General features: G+C 48.9%; 1 pseudogene; it reads right to left on the bottom strand.

Moving 5' to 3' along the window:
- Window positions 1-453: 453 nt before the first annotated feature.
- On the bottom strand, window positions 454-1,193 carry LOC123845426 (serine/arginine-rich splicing factor 3-like; annotated as a pseudogene).
- Window positions 1,194-12,190: the final 10,997 nt, after the last annotated feature.

The following is a 12,190-nucleotide window of genomic DNA, read 5'->3' as shown; positions in this document are numbered from 1 at the left end:
GAAATTACGACCTAAAGCAAAGGTAAACTAACTTTCTTGCAACTTCCAATTCTACACCAACTGGACACCCCTGCCCAGTATGAAGAATAGTTGGTTCTCTTTTTTTTTTTAACCTCTAATCTAGTTTAACAGTGCAGCTTAATTTTTACCTGCTGGCTTGTGTTCACACCAGCTTTTAAAGACTGCTTCTTCAACTACAGCTGCATACTATTATCCCAGCTATGGAAAGACTTCGTTCAATTTTTGCCAGTTTTCATAATATTAAATGTCAAGCTTTAGCTGGGCAGGAGTTAGAGGCTTATTATCAGTCTATGTGAGACTAAACTTCAAACCAAATTCAGTTTTGCTTAAGGGAACACTGTAAAGTAACAATTCTTGATATTAACGTGCCTCATATGATTCATTCAAATCATAGAGAATTACATCTTTGTCGCTGTTCTAAGAAACAAACAAATGTGAACAGCTAAAACATCTTAAAAATGCACCAAGTTTATGAAGTCTCAAACAAAACTTGAATTTTCTGTACATACTCCTGTCAAATGAAGTTATTTCTGTACACCACTCCTCTTGCAAACTGGTCTTCTATTTCCTTTCATTTGACCTAGATCGGCTACCAGACCTAGAGAAGGATCGGGAAGGCTTGTGATTTCTCTCCCGAGACAGTGATCTCTCTCTCCTCCTATCTCTAGAAAGGGACCTGCTCCGGCTGCGGGTGAAGCTTCTCCGTCTTGGAGATCTGCGGCGAGGTGGAGGACTCCTTCTCCGATAATCATCTCGAGGGCGACGACCCCAAGACGGTGGTGGGCCACGATTTCGACTTCTCTTTTCACCATTCAAGAGTTCCACTCCTACTTGGCAGCCACATAATGTTCTCCCATCTAGTTCTCCAACAGCATCGGCTGCATCTCGGGGATCTTCAAATTCAACAAAAGCAAAGCCGGACGGTTTCTAGCAACCCACACACTTCGGAGTGGTCCATAATAGCCAAAAGCTCGTTCCAATTCAGTCTTGTTACCATTGTTTCCAAGACTACCTACATAAACCTTACAGTCCAATGGACAGGAATCATGATGCATTTCGAGATCTTGGGTTGGGAAGTGGACGCTCAAATCCACACATCCTCAGATGGGTCTTCCCGCTTCCCGCTCCCCTCCCCGCCCGGCTCCCGCAGATGCTCTCGCTGACCTGGCTTCCACGAAATGGTGGATAAAATCTTTTTTAAAAAAATGAAAGAAATGCTTGATTCCTTCCCTTCATCGATTTTCAGAATAATAACACAGTGACCGATGAATACTGTTAGAATTGCTATACTTTCATGAATTTTTATTTAATATGTTTCAACACATCACAGTCAGAATTGTTTGGATGTTCAAACTCTCCCATTTTTGAACAGTAGGATTCCCTTCGAGTTACCTTCTGTATTCTTTTTTTTTCCTTCTTAATTGAGGTATAAAATAAACATATTATGGGCGCCTGGGTGGCTCAGTCGTTAAGCGTCTGCCTTCAGCTCAGGTCATGGTCCCAGGATCCTGGGATTGAGTCCCACGTTGGGCTCCCTGCCCAGTGGGGAGCCTGCTTCTCTCTCTCCCACTCCCCCAGCTTGTGTTTCCTCTCTCACTCTCTCTCTCTGTCAAACGAATAAATAAAATCTTAAAAAAAAACAACAACAACCTTAGTTTTTATTCTTCTGCTGATAGATCTTTAGGTCGTTTCCAGTTTTACTATTATGAATAAAGCTACCCTGACCTTTCTAATACATATTTCATATGGCTCGTGTATACTGATGTCTGTGGGATATTTATCTAGCAGTGAAATTGCTGGACTAAAAGACTGGCCCGTGTTTGGCCACAGTGGATAATGCTAAGCAATTTTTACAGGCAACTGTTTCAGTTAACACTCCAGCCAGTGACTTTGGAGAGAGTTCTAGTTGCCCCTATCCTCACCAGCACCTGGTATTGTCAGCCTTTTTCATTTTTAAGCCATTGCTGCTGTTGGTATGTAGTGGTACTTCATCATGTTTTTTAATTTTTAATTTGTATTTACCTCGTAATTAATGATATAGATTGGCTTTTCACATATTTCTTGGTCATTTACACATCCTCTTTTGTGAGGTACCTATTCAAGTATATCCTCTCCTCTCACGGTTTCGTCTTCTTGGTGATGTTACTTTTGATCACTTGATTAAGGCGTCATCTGACCTATTTCCCACATATTCGAGGCTCCTTTCCTGCTTTGTCCCGGGTAAGTGATCTGTGGGGAGAGACGTGACGACTGCATGAGCATCCGGTTCAATGTTTTGCATCCACTGATGATCTTCGCTTGGATAAATGATAGCAGTGGTTGTTGGTGGGCATCCACATGGTCTTGACAGGAGTTTGCATTTTCACTGTCTCAGTAGTATCTTTTATTGAACAGAATGGCTTAATTCGAATGAAGCTCAATTCATCACTTTTCTTCTTTTAAAGTTAGTGCTTTCTGTTTTCTGTTTAACAAATTTGGGAGTGCTGGGGCGCCTGGGTGGTTCAGTCAGTTCAGCGTCTGACTCTTGATTTCTGCTCAGGTCATGATCTCAGGGTCATGAGATCGAGCCCCGCATCAGGCTCTGCCCCAGGCCTGGAGCCTGCTTGAGATTCTCTCTCCCTCTCCCTCTGCCCCGCTATCCCTCTCTCCCTCTCTAGAAAGAAAGAAAGAGAAAAAGAAATCTTTGTGAACTCCAAATCTGTATGTTCTTCTAAAATGTTATTGTTTTACCTGACACATTTTTGTCCATGATTCATCTTAAAATTTTTTTAGGGTATCAAGATTCACTTTTTGTTCTCATGCAAATATCCAGTGATCCTATCAACATTTGTTGAAATAAATAGGTATATTTTAAACTTGTAAGGGTGCCTGGCTGGTTCAGTTGGTGGAGTGTGTGACTCTTGATCTCAGGGTCATGGGTTGGAGCCCCATGTTGGGTATAGAGTCTACTTAAAAAAATAAAATAAAATGTGTGACAAACGTGACATCTGAACAAGTTGATGAACCGAGTGGGGGAAATTTGAACACTGAATATTTGATGATATTCAAGTGTTAATGTTACTTTTCTCAAGTGTGATAATAGTATTGTTGCTAAATTTTTAAAATTCTTATCTTTTAGAGATATATAGTGAATTTTTTTTACAGGTAAAATGGTATGATGTCTGGGATGGCTTCAAAATAATCCAGGATAGGATGTGAGGGCGATCTGGCTGCGACATCTGTCACCCCATTGATCGCCAGGGTTGATTCGGCTGATCTGGCTGGCTAGGCGGGTGTCCCCTTCCTCCCTCACCGCTCCATGTGCGTCCCTCCCGAAGCTGCGCGCTCGGTCGAAGAGGACGACCTTCCCCGATAGAGGAGGACCGTTCTTCGGTCAAGGGTATACGAGTAGCTGCGCTCCCCTGCTAGAACCTCCAAACAAGCTCTCTCAAAATAATCCAGGATATATATTGACATCAAAAGTGAAAACATCTTTGTACCCCAACTGTAATGGTTATTTCTTCTAATCTATTTGAATAAGTTCGTCATGAAAATTAAAGTATCCTCAAGAGAGTAAGGAAGGTTAATGTGTTACATCGCATAACACATGCTTACTTAGCAGTGTATTGACTCCAGCTGGTTGCACACCCACGTGCAGCAGTCGGGCACGCTGGTGCTGCGTGCACACGAGGGGCCCGCCTCCAAACAGGAGGTGATGCAGAGTCATCAGGGGGGCTGTGCCTGGTGGCTTGATGATGCTTCTCATCTCTGCTTTCCAGGAGTATCAGCGGACATGTGTGGAATCCAGGTTTGGTCTCATCCAAACCCAGGCTTGCCTTTGTTCCATGGGACATACATTCAGACCTCCTAACATTTGTGAATATTCCAGAAGATGGTGGGTTTTGCTGATTTTTAGGCCTTGCTTTGTGTTATTCCTTGTATCTTCAGGCTCTCTCCCTCCCCCCACACACAGGCATTCAAACACCCACACATGCATAAACTTCACTTCCAACATAGTTCTTACCAATTTTTTCTACATTTTAGGTTTTCTCTGAACCCAGTAATGTTGCTTTGTATAAGATTTTCCCTAAATTCTAGTAGGAAACCACCCACCCCCATGCACAATTATATCAAACTGGAATATTTCAAATAATAAATATTCCATAATCACAAAGACGATACAACATATCAAACTAAGTGATAAATACATAGGCCCATGGCTGGGATTCCCAAATTAATGAAGATTACTTAGTTGCCACTTTTGCTTTATGAACACAAAACATTTCATATACAAAGAAAATACCTCATGTAATTATCAAACAACCTTGTGCAACGGATACTCTGACCTCTGTTTTACGCGTGTGGAAGGCACTGTCCTTTGGCACTCGGGGTTCTGACCCTCTGTGAGAAGTGAGTCTTGATCGCTCTTCCCAGACTTTCACCAGGAACAGGACTAGCAGGGGCCGCTAGGTGGCGCTCTTCCGCTCCTCTTGCCCAAAGGTTGCAGGGTTTGATTGGCTTGTGTGTTCCCCTAACACGGCCGCCCCACCCCCCACCCCCACCCCCGCCCCGCCCAGGCATCCTCATATAACCCTTTCCACCGTTTTGGCTATAAATAGTGGCTCTCACACCGCAGGGCCGTGAGCCTAAGCCCTGTTTTAATCCTATCGCCTTCACTCAGGAGACAGTCCAAATCTGTGTTTCACTCTCTTCCTGAGATCATCCTTGCACACATAAAAATGAACGTTTTTATTTTTATTTTTTAACTCTAGCTTTATTTTTTTTACGATTTTATTTATTTGAGAGAGAGAGAGTGAGAGAGAGAGAGCACAAGTGGGGAGGGTGGGGGAGGGTGGGGGAGGGTGGGAGAGGGAGAAGCAGGCTTCCCGCTGAGCAGGGAGCCCAATGCAGGCCTCGATCCCAGGATTCCCGGATCGTGACCTGAGCCGAAGGCAGACGCCTAACCGACTGAGCCACCCAGGCCCCAAAATGCACATTTTTACACCAGTATAAATACTTACTAAAAGTGAGTCTCGGGCGCCTGGGTGGCTCAGTTGGTTAAGCGACTGCCTTCGGCTCAGGTCATGATCCTGGAGTCCCGGGATCGAGTCCCACATCGGGCTCCCTGCTCAGCAGGGAGTCTGCTTCTCCCTCTCCCGCTCCCCATCTTGTGCTCTTTCTCTCTCTCACTCTCTCTCTCAAATAAATAAATAAAATCTTTAAAAAAAAAAAAAAAAAAAAAGTGAGTCTCATTAGCCTTTGCCATGTTTTTAAGCATGCTGCCACGTAAGGAAGAGTGACGAGATGGAGGAATACGGCGCGAGCACCGAGGGCCACAGTGGCCATTTCTGTTACACCAGCTTCTGTCATTTCATGTGCGTGTGGCAGGGGGAACACAGAGGGCCTGCCCTGCCCTCACCCCAGTGGGGGTGCGGGGTCTCCTAGCATTGGCAAACATCCTAAGAACAGTTATTAATATCTAGCAATCAAGGTTAATATGAAAGAGATTTATCTTCTTGGGGCTCATCTCTGAAGTACCGACGGTAGGGGCAAGCAGGGAAGGATCTTCCAGAATGGCTGGATTGCAGGAGGCCGTGGGAGGTGAAGCAGGACGGGCAGAGGGAGACAGAGCAGAAAAGGAAGAGGGTACCTCAGGGTACCCGCCTCATGGTGGTCTGAGCACCTAAAAGGTGGAAGGTCATCAAAGACGAATAATAGAGAAATATTTGCACCATCACCCAGCCGTTGAGTGTGTCTTTGGTCCTCAGGGGGTAGGAACGAGTTCTGAACGCCTTTTCCGGGAGTAGAGGGACAGTAATAGTGAGGGGGTGACTGCCATTTTTGCTTGGCTGACACAATTCTCCCAGACCCGTTTCTTTCCAATTCTCTCTCCAGCCACACGCCTTGGAATCAAGGCAGAGAAACTGATGTTAGTGGCCAGATCTATGTGAGCCACTATCAAACACATCTACTAGTTATCTGGAGACCCAGATTGTCCAAATTAGACTGAAAACATCTGCTTGTCTATATGAAGTAAGAATAAGAATAAATGAGGAAGAGTGTCAGCCTCAAGATGGAGGCGTAGGTTGTTCATGACTTCAGTCCCCCTCACAAGAAGACCAACTAGCAAGTAAACGTGGACAAGACATCATCATTAAAAAGTCCCAGAACATAGGGGTGAGGCTGAAGCAGTCCCTGGAACACAGAGCAAGAAGGACCGCATTCAAAGAGGAAGAGGAGGGGTTCCATTTTGATCCCTTCCTTCCCCTGGCCAACACGGCGCAATATCAAGAGGGCCCCCTGGGCCCACGTTTTCTCCAGTGGGAAAAAGAGGGCCTAAGGTGGACACCCAGCTCTCCAATGTTTTGGGACGCTTTGGGGGAAGCCCACTGGGTCTTGCTTCATGGAGATCACCATGGGAACCCATGGGCCTCAACCACTGGGGATCAGAGAGAGATGGACAAGGGGGCAGGGCTTACAGCAACCGGTGCTTAGATCTTGGAGGACCACATTCCTGCAGGCAGCAGTCCCCCAACCAGATACTAGCCAGCAGCTCTGCCCATCTGCAGAGCTAAGCTGGTGGCCCCTTCCAGCCAGGGACCTCGGTTGTAGTTCTGCCTGATTTGGATCCCCAGTCCACTGGGCTGAACCCGATACGGAGCACGTCCTACAACCCTGCTTGGGCAGGGAAGCAAATTCACCATCCCACCCAACTGCTCAGCATAGCCTCCAGTCTTGCCCCTCCTGGAAGCATGGCCACAGATGCCTGGCAGCCATGGCCCACTGGGGCAGGGAACCGAGCCAGCAGCCCTGCCCAGCTGTTGAGCGGAGCCTCTGGCCCCCCTTGACAGGAAGCGCAGACAGTCTCCAGCCCCACCCAACATGACTGTAGGATCCGGCCCGCAGAGCAGCCAGTAGGGGTGCACAGCCTGAGACCCCACCCAACCGGGAGCTGTCGCAGAGCTTGGCCCCTAGCCCTGCCCTGTGGTGGCGTCGATCGATGGCACTGCCACACCTGGGACTTTGCCCAACCAGAGGAGGCTGCAGAGCCTGGTGGGGGCTCCACATGGCCCCAGAGCCCAGCGGGCAGCCCTGCCCAGCCGGGGAGCCCACCCCAGGGCCCCGCTCGAACCCGGAGCCTAGCAGCAGCTCCAGAGCAAGCCCCGCCTGCCTGTGAATGCTACCAGCTGACCCCTACAGTGCGCCCAGCTGAGTCCACTGGCGGAGCTCTTTCCCTGCTGAGACGCACCTGTAAAGCCTGGAAGAGGAGATTATGCGCTCAAAGACACAGAGAGCAATGCAAGGACGCGGGGATCACGAAGACTCAGGTAAATAGGACACCACCATAGAAAACAAACGAAGCTCCATTAACTGACCCTAAAGAAATGGAGATCAGGAGCGCCTGGGTGGCTCAGTTGGTTAAGCGACTGCCTTCGGCTCAGGTCATGATCCTGGAGTCTCTGGATCAAGTCCCACGTCGGGCTCCCTGCTCGGCGGGGAGTCTGCTTCTCCCTCTGACCCTCCTCCCTCTCATGCTCTCTGTCTCTCATTCTCTCTCTCTCAAATAAATAAAATCTTAAAAAAAAAAAAGAAAGAAATGGAGATCAGGGCGCCTGGGGGGGGCTCAGTCAGTTGGGCGTCTGCCTTCAGCTCAGGTCATGATCCCAGAGTCCTGGGATCAAGCCCCACATCGGGCTCCCTGCTCAGAGGGGAGCCTGCTTCTCCCTCTCCCTCTGCCCCGCCCACTGCCTGTGCACTCTCTCAAATAAATAAATAAAATCTTAAAAAAAAAAGAATTTAATAGAGAGGCTGGCCTGGGGGCTGGATCAGAAAGGGCCTTTTCCCCTGTAACTTCTGGGCTGCTCAGTGTTCTTGGGAACAAGGTGGCTTATTTCTGCTTGGCCACGTCCTCACCTCTGACTCCAGGGCCAGGCTCTGCGGTCCTTGAGCCCTCCCAGCCCCCAGCCTGGGCCTGCCTCCTCCTCTCTCATTCCTGGAGGAAGCAGAGCAGGGGAGGCGGGACAGGTCCCCTAGCCAGCGCACCATTGCTGTAGATGGGTCTGGGTCCACCTGTACTCATCTTGGTCATCTCAGTCTCATGCCATCAGCTAAAGAAAACGGTTCCAGAGCATGTCATCTGTTTCTCTAACAATTTCTTGGTGTGTAGTTGCCATTTGGAATTTTCACAGGATTCTCCACATTCCCGGTGGGCGTAGGAAAATCTTTTTTGTTCACTCGTCAGCGTTATTTTCCTCCTGGGAGGCTGGGCCCCTCCATAAAGTAGGTGGGAAAAATAGACAAGATGCTGGGGCCCCAGGAGAGGTTTGCAAAGCGGCGAGCACTGCTCCCTTAGTGGGGGCCCAACCCCCCTGCCCTCCCGCTCCCCAGTGGTTCTGGCTGGTGCCCCTGAGCTCAAACTGCCTAAGTTCCTCTTGGAACCCAGGAGGGGGCGCTCCTGAGCACCAAAGCCGGAGCGAGGCACCCACCTCCTCCAAGTACCCAGCACATCCCCACCTGGCTGGCTGTTAGTGCTTTGGAGTAGTCATTGATTTTTCCACCTCTTCAAGTAGACATTTGCTGAGTGCTACCAGGAGTCAAGGAATGGAAACTGATGATAATTAACAGCAGTGCACTACCTGACCATTTACAAGCGCTTTCCCTGCGGAGACACACCTGTAAAGCCTGGAAGGGGAGACTATTTACTCAAAAACACCAGTAGCTACCAGGCCCACAGGTGGCGCTGGGGTCAGGGAAGACCAGATCTTGAGGGATGAGTAGGGTTTTTTCTTTTTGTTGTTGTTTGTTTGTTTTTTAGATTTTATTGATTTATTGAGAGAATGAGAGAGAGGAAGCATGAGCAGGGGGAGGGGGAGAGAGAATCTCAAGCAGAGAAGGAAGCCCCACTTGGGGCTCGATCTGCACTGTCAGGAAGCCCCACTTGGGGCTCGATCTCACAACCCCGAGATCATGACCTGAGCTGAAACCAAGACCGGGGAGCTTAACCCACTGCACCACCCAGGCGCCCCGAGGGATGAGTAGGTTTTATAGGCAGTGGGACTAGAGGGGGCTTGTGGGTGAGGGCAAGCCTGGGCACAGGGTGGGACTGAGAGTGAGGACAGGGGCCTGGAATGAGCTTCTCTGGGCCTCAGTGTTATCTTCTCAGGAGGCCCAGTGGGCACCTCACCAAATGAGGGGCATGAGCCGAGAAGCCCGATCCTTCAGATGTGTCACTCACGTTTGCCCTTCTCTGCTCTAACAGAAGCGCCTGAGACCATGAGGTACAGGGACCCGCATGCAAATCCCAGCCTGGCCACCTACTATTTAGGTGACCTTGGACAAGTGACTTGACTTCTCTGACCGCCAGCTTCCTCTTCCAGAGGATGGGGTTGCTTTTATCAGGGAGGAGGTTTCCTGTGGGGCATAAGAGCCAGGAGGCCTGGGTTGAAGTCTGGCTCAGCCACTTACTGACTGTGTGTCCTGTGGCAGTTTCTTCACCTCTAAAATGGGGACCTGGGGTGCCTGGGTGGCTCAGTTGGTTAAGCGACTGTCTTCGGCTTGGGTTGTGGTCCCAGGGTCCTAGGATCGAGTCCCGCATCGGGCTCCCGGCTCGGCGGGGAGCCTGCCTCTCCCTCTGACCCTCTCCCCTCTCACACGGTTTCTCTCTCTCTCTCAAATAAATAATAAATAAATAAATAAATAAAATGGGGACCTAAGATCTACCTCATAGGATGAATGAAACTTGAATAAGGTGATGCTTTTAATCCAGGGCCTAGAACAGAGTGGGCGCTCAGATAGCTGCACTTTTGCCAGAAATACAGTTTGGCCTTATATTGCTCACAAATGTTCTGTTTGCTGGCCTTGTCTCCACAATAAGATCTTAACTCCGTAAGGTCATAGAGTATGTTGCCGAGCACCGTGCAAACCGTAAGCACAGAATAAACAAATCTCCGTGCCCCGGACCAACGCCAGGATACACAGACGTTGGCCCTTTCATTGATCCAGCCAATGTTCCCGGAGCTACTGTGGTGGGGCTTATAAATTCTGGAATTTTCCCTTTTGAGGACTTAAACTCTCCATAACCATGTTCTGTCACATGAGATGCTCCCAGGATCCCAGAGGCATTGTGTGGCGCTGCTAGTTCTAACTAACCAACCTTTATTGAACATCTAATGAGCACCAGACGATATGCTTTCTACACATCAGCTCATTTAATCCTAGTAGCAACTTTATGGGGCGATTTATTATTATTCCCATTTGCAGAGAAGGGACCTGAGGCAGGGTAAGGTAAGGAACAAGCTGAGGTCTACACGGCTAGCCAGTCAGTAGGACACCTGGGGTGTAAGTCCAGGTCTTTCCAATGATGGAGCTCGTGCCCGTGGCTACTGTGCTAAATGCCTCCCGGGGAATCTTGACATACAGGCCAGCACCGCACAGAGCATCTGGCACATGATGGCTACTCAGTAAAAGTTGGCTCTCTTCCTTCAGTCAAGAAGTGTATATATTGGGGCGCCTGGGTGGCTCAGTCGTTAAGCGTCTGCCTTCAGCTCCGGTCATGATGCCGGGGTCCTGGGATCGAGCCCCACATCGGGCTCCCTGCTTGGCGGAGAGCCTGCTTCTCACTCTCCCTCTGCTACTCCCCCAGCTTGTGCTCTCTCTCTTCTTCTGTGACAAATAAATAAATACAATCTTTTAAAAAAAGAAGTGTAGATATTGACTCTAGGTTGAAACAATTCCAGCGATGAATAGGCTAGGTATAAAACCTTATCTCCGGCCTCAGTTGAACCACTCTCAGTCACAACTTGTAATGTGCTGCAGATACTTGGGGATTTTCCAGCTGGGGCTGGAAAGGGGACAGGATGTGAGAAGGGGCCACTGCAGCTCCTCATCTAAGCACAGGGTGCCTCGTGCAATGATGTCAGCATCAGATACAACTTTCCCAGGGAGGTCCGCTTCCCAGGGGAGCACAGGGGAAGGCAAGCAGAAGGCAGGAGGGCCACACAAGGATCTGGGAGCTGAACTTGGTGTTCCTGAGAGATAGATACCTCTGTGTCCTCTGTCCCAACCCTGAAACCCACAGCCTCTGCCCCAGATGCTGGTCTTTGGAATCTCTTCTTTGGGACAAAAAGAAAGTGAGCCTGCCACGGAGCTTAGTTACCACACAGATGCACGGAGCTATTTTGAGCCAACTGTGCCCAAAAATCATTCTAGTGCAACTTGTATAACTGGAACGAGGTCACCAAGTAATCTCGCCAGGGTCGGAAGTCGTGCCTCTGGGAGGGAGGACGAAGATGGTGAGAGGCAGCCCTCCCTTTGCCTCTTGTTAATCCATCCACATTACTGGGGAAAGCTGAAGACATAAGACAGGCAGGAGGTAAGGGGACTGAACATTCTCTGTTAAAATTGGTGATAATCTGACCACAAAATAAAGGCAAACGCACCTCGTCCTCTGGGTTTTGTTTTGGTATTGTAGCCACCGAGGGTCGTCATGGAAACCAGCAGAGGTGTCAAATCCTAGTACTCACAGCTTGGAAAAGAGAGTCTGAAGTTCCTCTGATGGGAGCTTTTTAAAAATAGAAACTGTCTTAGGGGCGCCTGGGTGGCTCAGTCGTTAAAAATAGAAACTGTCTTGGGCCTGGATGAACAGGCCTCAAAGTTCTCCCTCTGCCTAGTTTGAAAGGTTGTTTCTGTGTCTCTTTTCTGGTTACAGACTCTAATAATGCAGCAAGACCTGGTTCCGGTGAGGCCTATAGAATGTTCCATTAAGACCTAAGTGGACCTATGCTGAGTAAGAAAGTGGGGAGAGTCAAGGCTCATTCGCTTGCATAGGGGAAAGCCTTAAGCTGTCTTAAACATTACTCAGAGACCCAAAGATGGCGTTAGGAGCATCTCTCTGTTTTGTCACCTGTCATCGTGGGGTCCATGTGTGGATAGCCTTCATTCAAGGCCCCTCCCAGGCAAGGATGTCATTTCCTCACATTCTGCCCATTTCAGTTTAAGGGAGAGACACTGGCTTTGGGATGAACACACCTCACAGTTGGGTATGACTGGTTCGGGCTGGGATCACCTGCACCTTGGGCCAGTTGTCATGAGGGAAGTGTGTGAGGCAGGACCACACATCATGGAGTCTGGGACGAGGAAAAGGAGCAGCCCCACAAAACCACGGAAGTGGGGTAGGGAAGGGCTACTCCCT

The sequence above is a fragment of the Mirounga angustirostris genome, unplaced genomic scaffold (assembly GCF_029215605.1).
Source record: "Mirounga angustirostris isolate CCGP_5_RB_7025 unplaced genomic scaffold, mMirAng1.0.hap1 SCAF_6, whole genome shotgun sequence".
Lineage (NCBI taxonomy): Eukaryota > Metazoa > Chordata > Mammalia > Carnivora > Phocidae > Mirounga > Mirounga angustirostris.
The sequence above is the reverse complement of the archived record's forward strand: the minus strand, read 5'-3'. Positions and strand labels throughout refer to the sequence as shown.